Here is a 17,617-nt window from a genome sequence, read left to right as displayed (position 1 = left end):
CTCTAAATTTACCTAATGGCTAGTTTCCCCAATCCAAAAGATAGAAAAGAGAATTTAATTATTGCGGCTCCAAACCAATTTTTTTGGCTCTTTTGTGGAGCAAAAAATAGCTTTTTTGATAGTAAAGTTTGCAGTCTGTTACAGACCTCCTGTAACCGATGGTTTGATCTGTAAAATGTCAAAAAAAAATTGTGAAAAATGCTTATCAGAACTTTCAAGAGTCCAATATGACATCTTCAAAAAGTTTCCTTTGTCCAAAGAACAGTCCAAAACCCAAAAGACTCTTCATTTATTATCATTAATGACAGAGAAACGCAGCAAATCCTCACACTGAAGAAGCTGGAACCAGCAAGTGGCAACTAAATCCCTTTCGATCGGCTAGTTGACTAAGTGACAGGACATTCCTTTATAAGTCCCACAATGGAGAAATTTAGTGTCACAATTGCAAAATATAAAGAAGAAAATATAAAAATAAAAATATAAATACAGGATATACAAAAATAGGATGAATCCAAACAAAGAAAATATAAAATAGGAACAGTATATACAATATAAGGAGACTCAGCAGTTGAATTTACACAATTGCACTGAGGGAATATTTATATTGCACATAGACTGATGATAATACACCTGATTATTGCACATTGAAATGAAAAATTCACCTGTGTGAAATATTGCAGTGTATGAAGCGACATTACACCTGAAAATAAGCAGTAATATTGCACAATTAGTGTACATGATTGTGCAGACCAGTTGTGAGTTTTGGTGAGTCTGAGGTGAGTCATTGTTACAACTCTGGTGTTTTGAGGTGCCCAAAAAAAATTCCATTCACCTGCATAGCATCGAGGTAAAGGCTGAAATCTTAAACACCTTGAGCAAACAAAACCGGAACCATTTTCATGGCCAGATAGAGTTAGACGTGAGAATTTCTTTTGTATTTTGGGTGAGCTGACCCTTTAAAGTCGCAGTATTTTCATCTGACTCCAGTATCCCTGCTCTTTTAAGCTGAGACCTCGGGGGGCTCGATGCTTCGCTCTGTGTGTGACACCCCCCCACTCCACCGCACACACACTTTGACCAGTGACAGGAAGTGGCCCTGCAGCCTTGAGGTCGTCAGATCCTGATGCGAGGAGACTCTTTACCTTTCTCATTTCACAACTTCACTATTCATTACTGACCGTCATAAGTGGACGTCGCCCAGAGGCTGATGTCAGTGTTAACTCCCCCGATGACCCCCCCCCCTCCCTCCCCTTTCTCTCACCAGCCGGGGCCCACTGTGTCATTGCCTGACTGTTTTTTTCCACTGAAGTTGTTGCAACTCGAGCCTACAAATTATCAGCATGTGCAGAGTGCCGAGCGCAGCACACAGAGAGAAAATACAAATCACAAAGTGCAACTGCAGCACTATTCTCTTGTGCTATACTGTATATCGTCCCCTGCTCCAGATTCTCTGCTGCATGCACGCCAGACGATTTCATGAAACTAATCCAGAGCTGCGGCCGCCGTCGAGCGTTCCTGTGGCAAAAAAAGGGGGGGGGGGGGATAACAGGAAGTAGGATAATACAGGAACATATGGGAGCTCATTTCCACAAACGTGATGAAAAACAACAAACTTGTACATCATTATAATGAGAAACATTCACAAAATAATCACTGATTAGCCAAGTCTTTTGAGAAACTTTTGAATTTTTCATTATTTTGAGATACTAAGTCATTATTTTGAAATAATAACTCATCATTTTGACAATTTTTCTCATTATTGAGATACTGAGTCATTATTTTAGTCACATTTCTCATTATTTTAACATACTAGCTCATTATTTTGACTATTTTTCTCATTATTGACATACTTAGTCATTATTTTGATAGTTTCTCATTATTTTGAGATATTAAGTCATTATTTTGACATATCTAATTTATTTAAGATACTTACTCATTATTTTTGAAAAAAAAAACCTTATCATTTTCACAAATTGTCTCATTATCGAGATACTGAGTCATTATTTTGATAGTTTCTCATTATTTTGAGGTATTTAGTCATTATTTTGACAAAACTTTTCATTATTTTGAGAGACTAACTCATTATTTTAAGATACTAACTCATTATTTTGACAGATTTTCTAATTATTGACATACTGAGTCATTACTTTGATAGTTTCTCATTATTTTGAGATTTTAAGTAATTATTTTTGACGATGTTTCTCATTATTTTAAGGTACTAACTCCTCATTTCTTATTATTTTAAGATATTACCTCACTATTCTAAGATACTAACTTCTTATTTTGACAAATCATCTCATTATTGAGATATTAACTCATTATTTTGATAAGGTTTCTCATTATTGGGATACTGAGTCATTATTTTGATAAACTTTCTCATTATTCTGGGATGTTAAGACATTATTTTGGTAAGTTTTCTCATTATTTTGAGATATTAACTCATTTCTAGATAGTAAGTTATTATTTTGAGAGGGTCTCTCATTACGATGACTCACAGGATCTTATTTTCTTTCATCACATCGGAGGAAATGGGTGAAGGTGAAGTTGCTTTTACTCTCTCGGAGAATCAATGCAGCCAGTCAGTTTCAGGGCTACGGCCATCAAGCCGCCCGCCCTTGCGAGTGCTGCTCCTCTCAGTGGGAAGCACGAGCAGGCCTGGTGTGTTGATTACAAGTATAATCCATTAATCATCACTGAGCGCATGGAGGACTTTGATGCGAGAGGCAAGAGCAGACATTGAATTCCAATCATACGACGCATGCCGGCTGCAGCAGGTACACTTTAAGAGCCCCAACACCAATCTGTCCAGTGTATTTTCTGCCTCCACCCTTTCTCCTGCAGATAAGAAAACTTCATTAAAACATCCAACCATATTCTCCATACTAATTACAGCATTACATGGAGAGGAGCGGAGGACGGCGGGTAGGAGGGGTGGTGGTGGGAGGAGGAGGAGGAGGAGGGGGGGCCCGGCTGACCAGATTGGCCCGTCTCATCCTCCGCCCCCTCCAGTCCATTTGGGAAGTGATTGTTTTTGAATTTCATATTTGAATTTAACAAGCGTGGAAATCTGAACAGCCTAATAAGATTCTGTACCACAGTGCTGGACTATGTAATTAAAATTGGATCCAATTGATTTTTCCCTGCTTTGCATATAGGCTCCATCCCCCCCCCCCAAAAAAAAAAAGACAGACCGTGCATACTGCAGTAAGACATCTGCTCCAACTCTCTCTATGTTGTTTCTGGGTGGATTAATGATGATTCATTATTGATTAATCGCTAATTAATTTAAAGGACTTTTAAATACTTGGGTTAATTTTACATACATTTTGGTTTGCCCTGGGACTTTCAGGTTTTTTTTTCTTGTGGCTTCAGGCCCTTATGATTCTGTAATTAGAGGTGGTGGCAGTGTCAACGTCCTCGTGTCTCTGGGGCTTCATCTGTCTCGTCAGCAGTGGTTATGGGTGATCGCGCTGCATCAAGGCCTGTGTGCCCACTGAAGCTCATTATCTCCCATTGTCATGCATCTAACTGAGGTGGGGAGATCACTGGGTTGTGCAATGCAACTGCAAGACGAGAGACAATGAAACACAGGAGTCTGGGGAACCCTGAGCAGAACTTGTTCAAAGGAACTGTTCAACATTTTGGGACATACGCGTCTTGGCAAGAGAGGGACGTGAAGATGAACGATGCCCACATTTCAGCCAGGAGACAGTTAGCTTAGCATAGAGACGGGAATCAGACCAGCTAGCCTGGCTCTATCTGAGGATAACATTGCTATTTTTGTTACTGTATTAGTCTGACTCACAGGATGCACACTGCCATTGGTCATTTGCTTCAAGCGACATTGTGGTGTCTGCCCCAGGAAACAGGAACAACCTCCGAGCTGCAACCTACAAACCGAAAATGGCTAATTAGGATGCAAACAAGCTAACAGTTGTTACTTTTTTTGCAGTGATTCAGTCATTTCAATGCCAGAGCTCATCTCGCGACATGCAAATGTTCCACCAAAACTTTGACACTATTTTGCAGCGGTACCGTCGCTGCATCCTGGGTTTAGCCCCGCCCAAGACGTCTGTGATTGGTTTAAAGAGATGCAAACAAGGCAGGTCGTTTATTACCTTATTAGCAGAATGTGTGTGTGTGGAGCCAGACCTTTCTCCAGCACCGAGACATGTCTGGTTAAGCGAGACTGTTAATTTACTAATCAAACGACCAGTGTATAAGATCTAGTGACATCTAGTGGTGAAACAGCAGATTGCAACCAACTCACCTGCCAACTGTGTAGGAAAAACTATGGTGGCCGTGATACTAATAATACAATATCATGCTCATTAAGCTGCGAACATTCATACTGCAACTAAAGGTTTGCCATCATATATCTGTCTTTATTCTATCTCAGCATTTATAAAGCCTGAGCCTGGTCCGGTACAGGCCAAAATCACTGTAATGAATTTCAGAAAAAAACGGTGTAATCTGGTATAATCGATTAGAATTAGATGAACTATCATGTTAATGCTTAATTAATGCTACATGCTGTGAAGAGAGATGTGTCATAGGAACACAGATGAGCAGCTTGTGTCATGTGAACAGAAGCTGAACATGAGTGGGTCCCGTCAGCAGTGCTGTCATCATGTCAGCTGTGTGGAGTCATTTCAAACTGAAGAAACAAAACAGCTAGACAACTGCATTCATGCAATGTCTTTACATTTTATTTTGAAGGATACTTACCAATTAAAATGCTGCTGAAAGTTTGGATATGAAAAGTAAAAAGAAGTATTGCATAACTGAGTGTTTCCATGGCGTATAATCAGCTGAAAATAAGAATTGTTGCGTTTTCCTTAACTTACAATGAGCTGTTTATATCTACAGAGGGTGCAGGTCCTCTTCCGCAAAGGCCGCCATGTTGCAGTGCCATGTTTCTACAGTAGCCCAGAACGGACAAACCAGACATCGACTCTAGATAAACAGCTTTTCATGTTTTTTTTTGTTTTTTTTTTAAGTTTTGTGTCAACCGTAGGTTCTCCTACATATGTAGATTGAGTCGAGGTGTTTTCAAACCTGCAAATCACCGCTAGATGCTACAAAATCCTACACGCTGGTCTTTTAAAGGGATAGTTCAGGGTCGGGTTTAGTATTTTAGTCTATAAACTACAGCTGGAGTTTCACAAGAGTTGCAGAATCTCCCAAACAATGGAAGTGAGTGGTGACCAGTTTTCAAATGTAAAAAAACATCCACCACAAAAATAAAGTGCCTCCATAGTGCTCACTTGGTGTGACCCACGTCTACTAAACCCCCGACATGCCGTTTGCACACCATCACACCACACACACCCAGTTCAGGCGATGTGCCTGTGCAAGTGAACATGGCTCCAAACTTTAGATCAACAGTAAAGATTTGGGCTAAAAGCATGCGTCTTTCAAGTGAGCTTGACATGTTGGGGCGTTAGAAGACTTGGATTACACCAGACGAGCAGTATTAGAGGCACTTTGGGTTTTTTTGGGGCAGTTTCCTCTGTTTGAAAACCGGTCACCATTTACTTCCATTGTTTGGGAGATTCTACAGCACAGTTTTCCTGTAAAACTCCAGCACTGTTTTGTGGACTAAAATAAAGACTAAACCTGACCCTCAATCGGCAGGGTGACTAGATAATGACTGAATTTTCATTTTCGAGTGAACTATCCCTTTAAGCTCCACCCCCTAAGTGCCCACTAGATGGCACTCTGAGGGCCACTTGTTGAGAATGGCTGTTCAAAATGGCTGAGGGTAAGCAAACATACAAACAAATAAGATTACATGTAATGGGATTACATAATTACACAAAAATAATTGTTAGTTGCAGCCATAAAAACACTACTTAGGCTAAACAATGTCACAATATTTTCCACCGAGGTAATCCAAAAGTAACGGAAAGTAATCCAGTTACAGCCTACTTTTTAAAAACAGGTAATCAGAATATATTTTCAAAGTAATCCTCCCAAATTGAACAGTTTTAATATAAGAGAGGGAGAGACCAGGTTGGGACTGATACTGGCAGCTACTGAAGGCTGCGATATCGGTACTGGACATTAAAAAGTGGTATGGAGCCATCTCTAATAGTTGTGCCACGCAGCCAGAATAAATGTCAGCGAGTCAGTGATCATCCTCCTCCTGTCAGTTGTTATTTCTGCGTTGAATCAGCAGCGTCTGGCCAACAGGGAATCCTCAGTTTTAAGTAAAACAGCGGGTGATACCTTCATTTTCATCTTTCTCCTCCTCTCTCTCCCTGTAGTTGTGATGTTGAGCTGTGGGCCTGGATGATATTCGTGGTTTGTGGTGCAGGTTTCTTCTCTCAGCCGATGGTGACGTAGTTGCGCGCCTAACCGAGCCTGTGTGTGACTTTTAAAGATGGGGGGCGGAGGGCTGTAGGGCGCAACCATTTCACACCTCTACCGGCGTGAGAAGAGGCCTCATATTAGTAATAATTATCTGAGAATGACAATTATTGATAAAGCTCATCTCCGGCTGTCGTTTTAAGCTCCAGAAGCGGACTCTCAGTCAGCGCAGAGGAGACAAATCTTCATTCCGATGGTGCGCAAAGTCCAGCTGACAGCCTGCTGGGGAGCTCAAACACCGGTGTGCACAGCTGAGCGCGTTTCTAATGCAACACAGTGTTTAATATGAATCTCAGTGTTTGATTTGTGTGGAGGAGACAGCCGGGAGAGAGGAGCCACATCACAGATCTGCTGCGCTACCGCCGCGGACAGAGGGGGAGGAGGAGAGCGCTGATTCACGGCTTGCAGGAGGAGGGAGAGCCGTGCGGCGGACGGACGGACGGCGCTCAGAAGATCCATCTCTTATCTTAAAATACCGACCCCCCCTCCTCTCCACCGCCACCTCCACCCACCCCAACCACCACCACCACCACCTCCTCCTCCTCCTCCTCCCTCGTCATTGACAGCTTTGCGACCCGGTCAATCCGTCAGACAGGGAGGATCTGGGGAGGAGGGCGCCGAGGCAGGAGAGGACGAAAGGCGATCACCTCTGGCCGGTTTGATCCAATCGCCAATACCGAGCAGGCTGGGGACCTGGAGGAGGACGACACAGTGGCTCCGCCGGGGGGGATTTTGGCGTGAGGAGCACGTTTGAGTCCGGAGATCCAAACAGCGAGATTATTGTGAGACTGTTGGCAGGCTGAAAACAATAATAAAGGGGGCGGACAGGAGCTGTTTCGCAGTGTCTCTACAGAAAAAAACAACTCCCCGGAATACATATCCAGGTAGGTGCTGATGAATAACGCATGATGCAAACTCAGAGATATGAAAGAATCAGGGTGTTAATGAGGGATGCAACCCGGCACAAGCCTTATACTTCAGTATGTGACACATTATAGGAACCATATTAGATGCATCTCCTTGGTCCGGAGCGCTTCATCCTGTCAGGTTTCCTCATCATCACTGTGCAGATATCATCCATCGCATCGGGCTCAAACGGATTCGTGATACCGTCTAATGGGTGTGCCATTAAAATAATTGGCGTCTGTCAACGCAAGTATCGGATACCGGCTGTTACAGCGCGTCCTGCTCCCTGATTGGCTGAACACCTGCATGTCCAGTTGTTATATATGACTCCTTATGTGTTGTGGCTTCTCCTGCGCGGCCTGCCTCTGTTTTGGAGTTGGTTTCAGAGTGTTTAGGTAAAGAGATCATATAGGCCTTTAAGTTGCCGTGCGGGGGGCCTTTGGGTGCTCCAGCCTCCAGCAGGGATTCCCCCCTCAGGTAGAGGCTCTGACTGTCGGTGTAGTGAGCAGCAGTGAAACGGCCCCTGTGATGATGATTAATCAGCAACAGCTGAGGCTCTCCGTGTGTCTGCTGAGTCCATGTTTACGTGCGGCTCAAATAGCCTCCTTAAACAAGAGCCTCTTCCCAAAATAGGAGAAAGAGATCTGCGAGAAGAGCAGCTCTCAGCTCTACACAGCCATAATGCTGCCTGCATCAGTCAGGAGATATAGGAGGAGGGTGGCGATCGCTTAAAGATGCGCGGAATCAAACATTCATGTGCGCTTTTCTCTGCACTATATCTGAGATGTGTAAGTCATCTGGCGTTAAAGTGATTATCATCATCATTGTCTATTCAGGGAAAAACGACTGGGCATTAAGCTTTTATAGCAATACCCTGAGTTCATACAGGCTAGAATGATGATAACAGCGTCAATAAAAAATCAGATAAAACAAATAACTAGCAGACATCTCTGTCAAGAATGATATACAACAATAAAATCAGTTTAAAAAGATGGAAAAAGGCAAATAACAAATTGCCAAGAAGGATATACAGCAGCAATAAAATGCAGAAAATGATCAGAGCTGCAGCCATGTGACCGTTTATAATTTCATTGATTAATCGGTTTATCGTTTGGTCCATAAAATGTCAGACAGTAGTCAAAAATGCACAAAAAAATCACAGTCATCCAAAGTAAGGGTTAAAATTGTTTGGTCTTACCAACAATCTGGAACGCAAAGTTTATTTAGTTTAATATCAGAGGAAAAAATTCACAATCCCAACAGGGTTGCAAGAAAATATTGATACATTTGAGTATTGCGATATTATTGTGATATCTGTGCAGATATTCAAGCATTTTGTTACTAATTTTAAAATGTATCGATTCTCAAAAACACAGCATCATGATCCATGTAAAGATTTGTGGCTGTGGTTCATTTTGTGTTTTGTTTAAACTTCCAAATACTAGATAGTAGTGTTGCTATCTTAAGTAAAAGTAAACTTTTTAAAGTCGTGCATATGTTAGTATGTTCTTTATACTGTGACAGATTTCCTAAAATGCCTGAACTATTGCAATATATTGAATCGTGACCCCTGTACGACGATACATATCGTGATGTATCATATCGGGATGCTCCTGTCAAAACACAGCCCTGAATTTGAAGGTGGAACCAGAGATTCAGAATCAGAATCTGTCCATGTGTACACATACAAGGAATTTTACTCCGGTTTTCCACTGCAGATTGACTTACAGAGGAATCGAACAGACACGGATGCTAAGAACAGGGACAAACAAAGGTGAAGAGTCGACGGAGCTAAGAAACACCACTGACCAACAACATAAATTAAAAACTATATACACAAGTCAAGTGTTATAAACATTACAGACAGTACAAAAATAAATAAATGCTGAATGGATATACATGGAGTGGATAGTTATGTTCACAGGTCTACATGTCTAGATTCATTGATTGATCCTTACTGAAAGGATCAATCAATTATCGATAGGTCCATAGCTGCAGATCAACTAATCAATGAATCACCTAATCATTTTGGTTCTAAGACTGATACCTCTGTGAGATATTGTTCATTCATTTATTTAAAGTTTAAGCCTTTAATGCCAAACATGTTTTATTAACTCAGTTTCTCTGCTGATTTGGACACATTTTATGTAATTTTTAATTTTATAATATTAACCTACTGTGATTCTGTCTTACTGAGGTAAAAATGATTTAAAGCTCCTAAACTTAAAGAACTTTAATCAGTTTAGACTAAAAGGAAAGTTTTACTCTCCCCTGATAATGATCAAAATGTTGTCCCATACCATTCAGGAAAAACTGGACATTTTTTCAACTTTGTTTAACTTTGAAATTAGTTATAAGATATCCTACTTATAGATTCACTAAAAGAATATTTGCACAAGTACAGCATCTCCATAAAAATCAGTCAAACTTTTCTTAATAATCATTTTTTTTATTCCCCTGTTTTATTAGCAGGGAGATACCCTGAATTAATAAGTTATAGAATCAATATTAACATCTGAAACTAGATATATTTTGGGGATTTTTACAGTCATTTTAATATTTATACACGGCTGAAATATTGACTTGTTCTGAACTGTATAATTATAATACTGCATGACTTCTCCCACTAGTCATATAGATAAATATAGAGGTATTAATTAAAAGATTTTGTGATATTTGATTTAGTTCCATCACTGAGTTCCACTTCATTATATCCTCCAAAAAAAAAAAAAAAAAAAAAAAGTGGTTAAAAGTTGAGTTTAAGTGGATTCACCCTAAACTATGAGTGGTTAAAGAGGTCAGCGTTGGATTTAATTGGGATACGTCAAAGCTGAACTTCAGCCTTAATTTAGATAATGTCAGCTTCAATATGGCTCCCGAGTTCTTGTGTTGCAGTTTTTGTGAACAACTTTGTATTTTTCAGTTGATTCTAACATTTTTTTTTTTTTTTTGGTGTCTGCTGTTGAACAGTCTTGATTACAACTTTAAATTATAACTGCAGGGACAGTCCGCCCCTTAATTCACGATGCAAAACACAATCCTTAAAACACTAATTAGTATGCAAATTGTTTTGTGTCGCTCCTAATTTTGGGGGTCACGGCTTTTATGTTGGTACACATGGAGAAGTGGAGCCGTTCGGTCTCCGTCACCTGACAGACAGACAGCACCTAATGCAATTTGTGTTCAGATGGAAAATCAATAATTCAAATACAAAATCTTTGTGAGGTCACACACCTGGACAGCGTGACTGAGGGCTTAAGTGCAATTATTTCAATGAGCTTTACATGATTGTTTAAGACCGTGTGGCTGTCTCCTAAATGGTTAATCAATCAACCAACTAATCCTTAAATCAATCGATCAATATGTCCCTACTGGCAGCATTTTTTGTGATATTAGGATTTTGTAAAAGGGCAGGCACTCCTTCACTCGTGATGTTCAGCCTGTGGAATGAGTTGCATGATGTCCTCCGTGGCTCTGGAGCTGCTAATCGAGAGAGAATTAACCTGATGATGTCACAGTGATGTCATCTCGGATTGAGTTTGTAGCAGGAAGCCAGAAGCTGCCATTGACTGACATTATGGGAAATGTTGGTTCCAGCGTTTCCATGGTTTCATATGTGGTTAAGCAAAATCATATAGTAATGCAAGGTTGCAAATGCACGCAGAATTAATTGTGGTCAGAATGCAATTGATTTGTTGAAATAAATCTTTAATTTACCCCGTTAGATGTGAAAGTATTCTGGCCGTTTTTCCTCGCTGCCTCTCTGATGTCCAAAGTTCGCTCCTCTCCTGATAGTTTCACCTCTAACTCCTGAATTAAATATTTATTCACAACCAAACCAGAACTGGTGATTGCTGGAAAAATGAAAAGACGAGCCAAGACTGTTTTGGTCGGTTTTATGTTGTTTGGACGAACTGTGTTTTACAATGATAAAGTTACTGTTTCTGTAAATGGACTCTGGTGGCTTTGCAGTTTGGCAGCGGAGCAGTGGCAGACTGTAACAGCTTGTCAATGGGTGCTGCAAACATGAGCGGTTTTGACCGCGTCCTCAGTCCAGTCAACACGCTTAGTAGCTTGCAGCCATAGACTGTCATGATCCTGTCGTAATCCTGCACAACTTGAGTCGAGCAGTGGAATTATTGATGCTGACAGCTGTACATGCAACAACCAGACATTTTGGTGATTTTGGTGCTTTTAAAGCGTCTCATTAAATGTCTGCAGCTTGATAACTCATCTGGATGACTGAGGGAAACCGTTACTTCCAATACTGAAACGCATGCAGCTGTAAAAGGGTCCATATAGGGGTGACGGGTGTTTTTGGCACAGGTATACAGATTCTTTACTCAAGTAGAAGTACAGATTGTGTAAAAAAGTACTAATTTAACTTCTTTACTCAAGTGTAAGTAGAAAAAGTACAGTACTCAAAGGCTGTTTTAGTATAAAGCTAACTGAACCTCATCTTTTCTTAGCGGTCACATCTCCTTCTTTTGTCCGTTTCGTCTTGTTCCGTCTGACATGCATGATTTTTGTCAGTCTTGATGTTGGAAAGGCTGTGCACAACGATGCCAAATAAAAATAATCAATAATTCCCCTCAAATGTATGAAAACTAAAGTAATGAGCCCGATTTTAAAATGTGAGTGTGAGCTCTACTTAAGAACAGTAAAAAAGTATTTGTACTAAGTTACTTTCCACATCTTACTCTTTAAAAAAGGTCTCTCTCTGTTGTGATTCTAATGTTGTCAGACACTTAAAATAACAATCTGAGCCTGTCAGTGGCAAAAACAAACACTTTTATCAGACTTACTTTGACTGTGTGCAGTTGTCCTTCAGGATTATGTTGTAGCCCATTTTGTGGCTGCTGGCTAAAGTGCTCTCACTCAGTACTGGATCAGTTTGTTGTCCTTATTAATTGCGTACAAAAACACGGGAAAACGGAGTCCAGGTTACCCTTAAAGAAAAAAATCCACCCTGCAAGTTAAAAGGTCACCTCACTCCACCTCCACTTGCTAGTCACACATAGTGACCTAAAATGAACGACGTGCATCCAAGGCTTCATTGCTTCTCTTGATCTGGGATGCAGCATGTTTCTCAATAGCTCCTCCAGCCCTGCCTAATTAGTTTGTATATTGAGATCAGGGGCAGAATCAAGACAAAGAAAACCAGCAAAGAGATCAGATGTCAGATTATCAAGATAATATATCCTGATTTACATATTAATACCAGGTGTGAATGGGCTTCCACAGGGCCAGTGTGTGAGATTTATGAGGATTTATTGGCAGAATATGACAGAAACTGAATTAAAGAATCACAAGTATGTTTTCATTTGTGTATAATCTTGTACTCAATAATAGTCATTGTGTTTTCGTTACCTTAGAATGAGCTATGAGCTCCAGATGTCACAGGTCCTCCTCTATGAAGGCTGCCATGTTGCACTGCATGTTTCTCTATGTATGTTGTTGGAGAGAGTTGTTGGCCTTTTGCACTTTGTATGAAATTTGTTGCTGCTGTAGGTTCCCCCTAAATGCTTGGAAGGGGCGAGCGAGGCAAGGTGTTTGCAGTCTGCAATCCCAGTGCTGTATGCTACTACGTCCTGCACACCGGTCCTTTAGGCCAGGATATATCAACTGTCAATAAACTTTAATTAAGTTTTAATACTAACTTGTTTTTCTAATGATGTGGTGTTGGGAAATGTAGCTGTTGCATTTTCAGGGAAGTGCTACATTTTTGCACTGCAGGGACAAAAACTCAAATCTTTCGTGTGGTGAGGTTTAGGCAACAGGAACACTGTGGTGGTTAAAATTAGGGAAAGATTGTGGTTGTCAATACCATAAATACATTGTGTGTCGAAAACATCTTTTCCTAACCTTAAAGTAGTGTTATGAGTGCCTGAACGTGACCTAAGAAAGTGAACAGATATTGTATTTTAACCGCAGATATCGTAGAAATAAAACAAATATTTCACAACCTGCGAGATACTTTAACATTTCCTCATTATGTTGACAAAAAAATGTAATAAGATGGCATTATGTTTCCATCAAAACATATATGCTGTTTCAAATTAGTACCGCAGGCTATAAATGTAATTTGCGGGAGACAGAATTGTTATGGAACATGAAAATAATAAATTGCTGGAGTGTCCCTTTAACAGCCTTGCGTCCTCTCAGGCCATGGTAGTCGCAGTAAGAAGATTAGTAGAAGTAGTAATGGTAGAGCAGTAGGAGTATTGCTGTTGTACAGCAGCAGTAGAGGAAGTATTGTTGGTACTGGTAGAAATATTAAGGTCTTACTGAGGTGAAAATCAAGAGTGATGAATGATCACATATGTTTTTAAATGAGTGAAACTACTATTAAGTATTTACAATAATGTGTCTTTTGGGAGACCTGGAAATTAACTATAGTTTGCAATTACAAAATAATCTTTATTCAGCTTGTGAAATTTATTTGTCGAATGGGACGAGACAGGAGGTAGTTAGGAGGCAGTGGACTCCGTCTGTCCAGTTTTACTGAAGAGCCTCATATCTATATAAAACTCTCTCTGTGTCACTCTGGTAGTTTGCTCTTGGATTTATGAGTATCTGACTTGTTTGTCATTTTGTTGTACGTCTGTTTATTCAGAGCAGGCTGGCTGAGCGCATCTACTATTTTTCCTCTCTGTCCTCCTCCCGTACTCTGATAACACACATTCACACATGGAGACACAGGAGCATCCGAGTGTTTGTATTAAAGCTGCAGGAAATCACAGCGAGGTGTTAAAATTAGATTTCGGCTCATTTAAAGCTGCTGTAACCAGTATTTTATTAGCGACAATAGATCACATGACTACCTGTATGTGAAAGAAGTGCTTTGCAGTGATGAAAGCACACGCAGACCTTTTTCACAGCAGCCATCTTGACATGAAATAGTAGGTTAAGCACAGGTATAACCAATGATATGAAGGTTCTGCTCTATTCAGGTCAAAGAGAATCAGAGGGTGCTGTTAATTAATTTAACTAAATACAATAAAAATGGTCTATGATCACCTGCATCCACTGAGCTCCACAGAGCTTTGTAGCATCTTTCAGCTCATTGTTTTAGTTTTCTAGCCCGAATCTTGACTGTTTTGGTTCATTTGCTCTCATGGTGTAATTTTCAGCTGACAGCTGGCTTTTTAATTAAGATTTGTTGGTTGTCTTTTGTAAATGCATCAGAAAGATAGTTGATTGTTTAGTCTCATTCCCAGGACATCAAATGCCAACATTTTGGGTCAGTAAAGTGTCCCGATCACAGCAAAATACTGAGAAAATAAGAGGAGGAGGGAGGGGTCTTGTGTGGCCACACATTTGTGGTGCATGGTCGTTGAGAGAGATTATTTTTGTATGAATCTGTGCATTGTCTCCTTGAAAATCCTGCATAGTACATCTTTAATAAAAAAACCCCCTCCAAGTTAGAGTCCCCATATTTCCCTCAGGAGTTGGTGGAGACCAAAATCAGAGCTAAAGGAATAGTTAATATTGGATTTACATTCATCAGGTGAAGAGAAACACGACTAAATTAATGCCAGTGTTGCTCTGTCCTGGATGTGTAATAGACAACTATTTGCCATTAAGTTTGTTGTATTAATTACATTGATCGTATGTCAGTGTTACATTTAGCAGAGGCGAGACGAGGTCATTGTTTTGGAAGTCTCAGGTAAGTCTCAAGTCTTTCCACGCAAGTCCAGAGTCAATACCAAGTCCTAAACATTGAGTTTTGTGTCCTCAACAAGTCATAATGTTCTCATCTCTCATTGATGCACAAAGTTACTCAGTTGTTAAGCTAACGTTCGCTAAGCATTACCTCGCAAACTTTGCAAATATTAGCCTCAACTTAACGAACAATAGTTGGACGTTGCTGCGCCTCTGTAATTTTTAACTCGCATGTTCTGCATACTGCACTTTGGTTCTTGATGACCACTACATAGTTTTTATACACACTATCTAACTATCTTTGGTGTCATTTTTTTTTTCCAACAACAGCTCAGAAATGTAGCGTTAGTTCTTCATGGTTGGCTCCTGCAGCTTGATTGGATGCTTTCAGATTGTTTTAAACAAAGTGGATCATGGGAATTAAGTGTCAGCTTTGCAGGGAATGAAAAGCATGAACATTGTTTCAGGAAATGAAGGGAAAGTAATTGATTTGAGTCCAAGTCCAAGTTGAGTCACAAGTCACTGTTGTTAAAATCCAAGGCAAGATGCAAGAGTTTTTTTTATGTTGTCAAATCGAGTCAAACGCCATCAGATTTGGAGTTCAGGTCATGTGACTTGTGTCCACATCTTTTGTGCTTCCAACCTCCATGGCTCCAACTGGTAATTAAAAATCAATAATTGCAGGATTCATGGAGTAATCCTGAATAATACTGCTTTTTAAATGACTAATCTAAAAATATTAAAAGTATTATCTAGGATATAAATGATGAGACAATTTAAATAAGTGTAAAATGTGAGTGAATTTTGACTCAACAGTTTGGATTTAAGATAGTCTTCCTCTTATACATCACCTAAAAATTAAATGACCAGTCATTCAGTCATTTCTGTCCCTCGGTTTTAACACACTTAGAGGCTCTCTAGCCTTTAAATCCTGGATGCTTCGTGTATTTCTGCCTCGTTGCATCTTCTGTCCGTCCACCCCAGCTAGCCACCATGCAATAAAAAAGACAGGGAGAAGCTAGCAGGTCAGCAGTGCTGCTCTGATTTTAAAACAGGAAGAAGAAGCACTTCCTTTACCTCCCAGTGCTTTCAAAAAATTATCCTTGCTGTCAGTCCTGCAGTTCTTACAATAAAGGTAATTTACAGAACATGCTGATCGACATTTATGAGCATCACACATTTTCTTCATTTTGTAGGTGAGATTCTGTGTTAAAATTTCAGGCTGATACACATCTCGCAAAAGGCAACTGCAGAATCCAGACTCAACTTTCCTCTCATTAAGTTACAACTTTGTCACTCAATTATTTCCCTGTTGTTTTTGTTTGTGCTCAGCGCTGTGGGTTCTCACAGGGATTGCATAGCTGGCTCCTGTCCATATAAATGGCTCTGCTGATTCAGTTAAATTTAAGTTCCTTGTCTCCTGCTTCTGCTGCCGTTTGCTGTCATCCCCCTTTTTCTGTCCTCCGGATCAGTGTGCGGCTCTGCAATCAACATCTTTTTTTTTTTTAACATCTGAGGAATTTCATTTCAAGCTGCAGAGATATCCTTCATTTTTTTCAGTTTTATCACCTCTAAAAAAACGCCCCTCTGAAAAATGACATATCTTTCTGAATGTTATTGAGGTTATGATCCCTCGAAATACATCATAATAATACCACCGTGATGCAATTATACGTACCTGTGAACCATTAAATTAGAAATATTAGGAATAATTTATTCCAGAATAGATTAATTGCTTTTGCTAATGCCTGAGTTTGCACACAAGACGTTGACAGAAACCTTGCCTTTTTTTGTGTGCAGACATTAGGTGTGTGTTGACTCTGTTCAGAAAATATTTGGCGTTTAAATTGGTGTGAGTGCTGCAGATATGCCAGCTCCTGTTTGACTATCCACACCTCCGCTGAACATTTTGTCAGCCGTCCAAACTGGCCAGTGGACTGTCTGGACGATGGATATCATTTCCAAAAATATCACCTGGGAGCTCAAGTTGTCACAGTTAATGGTTACACTTCATTTGAAAGGGTGTGCACAAGACTGTCATTTGACTGTCATAATCATGTCATGACACCTGTCATGAACATGAATGAGAATGTTTATGACTGTTGTTAGTAAGTGTCATTTGGTCAGTTATGTCATTTTAATGCAAAGTTAGCATTGTTTGACATGTCTTTGTTATGTTAACTTCACATTAATCAAGCCAATAATGTCTTTGCTATGACAGCTTGACATTAACCAAGACAACACAAACTGTCAGTGTCCTTGTTATGACAACACAACATGAATCAAGCCAAAAATGTCTTTGTTGTGACAACTTGACATTAACCAAGACAACATAACCTGTCAGTGTTTTTGTTGTGATAATTTGACATTAATCAAGCCAATAATGTCTTTATGACAGCTTGACATTAACCAAGATAACATAACCTGTCTTTATGATAACCTGACAATATCAAACATAAATAAACTGTTTAGCTTAATGTTTTAACTCTACATTTAACTGTCATAGGTGGTTGGTTTTGACACTGGTCGTCATGAGGCCATTATAATAATGTAAAATAGTACATTTTGGACTTTTCATAAAGATGTCATTAAGTTTTGTTACACTGTTACATGCTTTTGTAACCGTGTCATGAATCATTTCCTGGACTTAATCTAAAGTGGTACCATTTGGAAT

General features: G+C 39.9%; 1 protein-coding gene across 4 annotated transcripts in view; it reads left to right on the top strand.

The window, feature by feature from the left end:
* Positions 1-5,629: 5,629 nt before the first annotated feature.
* slc8a3 (solute carrier family 8 member 3) overlaps positions 5,630-17,617 on the top strand; it is a 181,106-nt gene continuing 169,118 nt past the window's right edge. For all 4 annotated transcript variants that reach the window (XM_084742801.1, XM_084742800.1, XM_084742798.1 and 1 more), the window contains exon 1: positions 5,630-7,256. The gene's annotated coding sequence lies outside the window, so the exon portion shown is untranslated. The remainder of the gene's footprint in view (positions 7,257-17,617) is intronic.

Source organism: Lutjanus erythropterus, chromosome 18 (genome assembly GCF_056507025.1).
Source record: "Lutjanus erythropterus isolate fLutEry1 chromosome 18, fLutEry1.hap2, whole genome shotgun sequence".
NCBI classification, from domain to species: Eukaryota; Metazoa; Chordata; class Actinopteri; order Lutjaniformes; family Lutjanidae; genus Lutjanus; species Lutjanus erythropterus.
Note: the sequence above shows the minus strand (reverse complement) of the source record. Positions and strands in the feature narration are given on the sequence as shown.